The following is a 4804-nucleotide window of genomic DNA, read 5'->3' on the forward strand; positions in this document are numbered from 1 at the left end:
TAAACCAATGAGGACATGGGAGAGGCAGGACTTGCAGCGCGATCTGCGTCACAAATAGAACTAACTTCTATTTTAACCCTTGGCAACGCAGACGCTCATTGGCGTGCGCGAACAGTGTAGCGGTGTTGTCAGGGTATTAGTGAGGTCGGGCGCTGATGTTAGGCGATTAGGCCTGGTTTGCAGTCTGCGTTCCAATTCATCCCAAAGGTGTTCGATGGGGTTGAGGTCAGGGGTTGAGGTCACAAGTGAAATTATTACACACCGATCTCGACAAACTATTTCTGTATGGACCTCGCTTTGTGCACGGGGGCATTGTCATTCTGAAACAGGAAAGGGCCATCCCCAAACTGTTGCCACAAAGTTGGAAGCACAGAATCGTCTAGAATGTCATTGTTTTATTTTTATTTCACCTTTATTTAACCATGTAGGCTTGTTGAGAACAAGTTCTCATTTGCAACTGCGACCTGGCCAAGATAAAGCATAGCAATTCGACACATACAACAACACAGAGTTACACATGGAATAAACAAAACATACAGTCAATAATACAGTAGAAAAAAAGAAAACAAAGTCTATATACAGTGAGTGCAAATGAGGTATTGTATGCTGTAGCATTATGATTTCCCTTCACTGGAACAAAGGGGCCTAGCCCGAACAATGAAAAATAGCCTCAGACCATTACTCCTCCTCCACCAAACTTTACAGTTGGCACTATGCATATGGGCAGGTAGCGTCGGATTCGTCACTCCAGAGAACGTGTTTCCCTGCTCCAGAGTCCAATGGGGGCGAGCTTTACATCATTCCAGCTGACGCTTGGCATTGCGCACGGTGATCTTAGGCTTGTGTGCGGCAGCTCGGCCATGGAAACCCATTTCATGAACCTCCCGAACAAATAGTTCTTGTGCTGACGTTGCTTCCAGAGGCAGTTTGGAACTCGGTAGTGAGTGTTGCAACTGAGGACAGACACTTTTACTCTTTATTTTTTTTGCTGAACTTAGTACGCATTGTAATTACGTTTTTCCATGGTAAATGTTGACTTATTAAAGATGTTTGTTCTTAACAAGAAAGTCTATTAAATAATGACGGCACAGCCTAAACAAAATACTGTTTTATTATTGACAGATTTATCATTGACTGTGTAGCCAGTTCTCATGTAACTTGTCTTTGTGAAAACATTACAAATCTAAATGAAATAAGTGCAAGTGGCTGATTGACTGTGTAGTGGAATTACCTTATCAAACCTAAAGAGAGACATTTGAATGTTTCTCCAGAATAATAATGTCCCATTATCCTCTTCCGTGACTTGAGGCAGCCTAGCATATGAAATGTTATGATGGGGGGGATGATGAGAATTTTTTCTCTTTTTTTGCCTAAAGATGTGGGCCTCCTCTCACTACTCAGAGGGGAATAGAATGTTAAGCTATTTAGTGGTTTTCAAAATGGTGAACTTAATTCTGTGCCCTGCACCACAGCATAGTAATTGTAGACCAGCCTGAGCAAATGAAGTGCAACTGACTTTGGTTGTGTGCCAAATCTCTGATTAATGATCTGACCTCTGGGATGTCATTTATCGTCGCTGTCAGTCAGAAATCATAGATCTTTCACAGTAGGATTTACAGGTGCACTTGTGTCCGAGTAATACTCAGGCTTAATTCCACACTTCATGTAACACACTCCATTCTCCTCATTATAAAACACCTATTATGACCTGACATCTCTACCTAGTATATGGTTCCATTGGGTCTTCTAGTGACGCGTCAGAGACATTTGGCCCCTCTAGTGAAGTGATGCGAGTCACAGACATCTTCAGCGATGGGGAAAACGATACAATCCCTCCCTCTGCTGGTAAGATTTAATACAGGCTCTATCACTTCGCCTAACACACGAAATATTGAAGAACCAAACTTATACCGAACAGATAGCGTACAGATCTTGTTTGTCTCCCCATCAAATGTTCTTTAACAACCAAATCCAACCCACCGCATTCAACATATAGTATTACAAACTAAAAGGAAACACAAACCTCTGAATAAATAAGATAAATAATCTTTATTTCCATGTATTTGTCACATATAAAATTGTGTCCACATTTAATATTAACAAGGCAATAAAGATAATCCTATATTTCTGAGTGGTGGGATTCAGGCTCCAGAGGCTTGTGAATGTTTCCTATTGGTTGACAGGGAGAATGGTCCAATGGGAGCAGAGCCAACTCTAGATTGGTGACTGCCTGATTGATAATACGCACATGGGTGGCTATTTTATCAGAGCACAAGATGCCAACCGTTAGCCTGACGGTCCCAGATCTGTTTCTACGGTCAAGTCAACCGTTATGGTCGTTGTCAATTGGAAACTTGGCAAGACAGCGCAAACAGATCTAGGACCAGGCTATCCAAGCGTACCATGGTTAGAAGAGGACCACCTTCCTAACTGTGACCCAAATATCTAATGGGGGGGGGGTGTCTCTGGAGCCTGTAGTCACACCAAGCCTTTCAACACACATAAAACTTCATTACCCAAGATTCCTCCCTGCTCATCACTCTGTGTAAAGACAATTCATTTAGAAATGCTCAAACATTCTCAAACCAGATTACTATCACTGAAATTAATTATTTAATCAAAATCAAAATTATTATTCTCATTATGATTATTTTTGTTTATTTTAGTCATTTTTTTCTCTCCTAGCAACCGTTAAAAACAACAGCAATGATAAATAAAACAACCTTTTTCTAGTCTACAAGAAAATGGAGATCCTTAGATGAAAAACTGAAATAGTTTCTTGCAGTTGGTTCTCTTGCTGTTGGTAAGTAAGTAGGTTTCATTGATGTCATGTAAGTTATCAGAAAAAGTAATATAATATACAGCATAGGGTATTAATTACACTGACAAAGTATCCATGCGATCGTTCTTCCTCGTTTTTCTGTACAAAGTTCAAGGATTCAGTAGTAAATAAGGTACTGTACAAACCCACATCACTGCTGGACAGCCTGAGTACCATCGTGATCTGGGGCTGAGGACCAGCTAGGAAGCACACCGGCGGTCCTGAAGCCTTCTGCCACTGTTAGCCAATAGATACACTAGCTAGATCTTCTGCATCACCTTGGTATATATTTCCTTGATAAAAACCAAGCATGGCTACAGTGTTCTAGATCTTGGCTCTCTACACTAAGCTCAAAGCTGTGTTGTGTTTAACGGATGACCGGCTAAAGAGTTAACTGGATGTCTAACCTTTAAAATAGCCGGTCTTTCTTTGCACGTTACAACCGAAGGCTATGCTGTTCCTTGATGAAATCAAAACTGACGTGGTCAGAACTCGCCTGATCTGGAGTGATAGGACTGACCCAAGACCAGTCCAGTAGTTCTACTGGTTGGTGCTCTAACCAAGGATGACCTATAAAAAGGTGTCAGGAGGCTCAGTATGGACGAGACACTGATTAGAGTATTTTCCCCTCCAGCTATCCCACACAGCACGGCTCCACAGCGAACCCCCCCCCCAAACAAACAAAACAAAAGCTAAAAGACACAATCCAAAACCTCCTGGGTTCAATCAGTCAAATATGTCATTATTACTAGTTTTCAAAACAATACACAATAGTTAACCTGTAAGGCAAAAACACATTGGCAGTAGCATGGAGAGCAGCACAAAGATCAGAGAGATGAGCTGGAGGCAACGTGCCTTACTGGACATTCTTTAAGGATACTGATGGGGTGTTATTATTACTCATTAATATCAAAACTAAAAGGGCTAGACTGGGTTAATAGTGTAAACAAGTGTTTGGAGGGGTATGGCCGGGAAGTAGAGTGGGATTGGTTGGGGGGGTGTGGGGGGTCTATGGGAAAAAAAATACATGAATTATTTGACCTTACTAGGTCCAAATGGAAGTACATCATGTTGGGAGTGTTAGAGTCTTGATATGATTGACATGTGTGCATGTTCTTATGTGTGGGAGACAAAGGTCTCTGATATACCTCTATGAAGGCTAGCTAATTAAGCTGCCTTGCTTGTTAATTCTCCTCCTCACCCTCCTCTAAGCATCCTTTCCAAAGCAGAAGTATATTTTGTGCAGCTACAGCTGTGATTAAGGTAAAGAGTTCTTCTAGAATGGACATGGGATGAGGGATGCACTGAAGGTGGGCTTGTTTAAACTCAGTGGGTGGAGTCATCATTTCATCTTGGTTGGCTTGTCTCTGGGCTGACCCCGGCTCCCCCAGCAGCAGCTAAGCAGCAGAAAGCTATTCACACATTCAGGAGATAGAGGCCTACACTACACAACACTGCCCAAGGCTGAATATGAGTCACAACTCAGGCCCAATGATGCCTACCTGCCTCTTCAACAGAGAGAAGGGAGAAAGGGAGAGAAGAGAGTTAGAGAAGAGAGGGAAAGAAGAAAGGGAGAACGATATAAGAGAGAGGAGAGGACAAAATCAGAGCCAAAGAGCAGAAATCAGCTCAATATACAGCAAGCAGACATCATGTGGAAAAACAGAGGGAGGGAAGGAAAGGAGGAAGAGAGGAATGTGGTGATCCAGTTAAAGGAGAGTAGTTACAGTGTGATGGTCTGGCTACCATGACCCTGGCAGAGCAGCACAGACCACTGACAATACTGTGGATCTGAAAGACAGAAGCCTTGGCAGACCGAGGGGTTCATATGGGGTGGGATGGACACATGAGTACTGGATACACCCAGAACAGTCTGCCACAGACATCTGGCCTGGGGGTGGGCAGACACCTCAGGCCGAGCAGTGTGGTTCCTCTTGCTGCCCGTTGGTAGTACCTTCTCCTGCATGCCAGTCTCTGTCTGTT

At 42.9% G+C, this 4804-nt stretch overlaps 1 protein-coding gene across 3 annotated transcripts in view; it reads right to left on the bottom strand.

The window, feature by feature from the left end:
* Positions 1 to 2030: 2030 nt before the first annotated feature.
* LOC115153910 (sarcoplasmic/endoplasmic reticulum calcium ATPase 1) overlaps positions 2031 to 4804 on the bottom strand; it is a 122150-nt gene continuing 119376 nt past the window's right edge. For all 3 annotated transcript variants that reach the window (XM_029699575.1, XM_029699576.1, XM_029699578.1), the window contains one exon: positions 2031 to 4804. This exon is cut by the window's right edge and continues 348 nt beyond it. The gene's annotated coding sequence lies outside the window, so the exon portion shown is untranslated.

The sequence above is a fragment of the Salmo trutta genome, chromosome 19, assembly GCF_901001165.1.
Source record: "Salmo trutta chromosome 19, fSalTru1.1, whole genome shotgun sequence".
NCBI lineage: Eukaryota > Metazoa > Chordata > Actinopteri > Salmoniformes > Salmonidae > Salmo > Salmo trutta.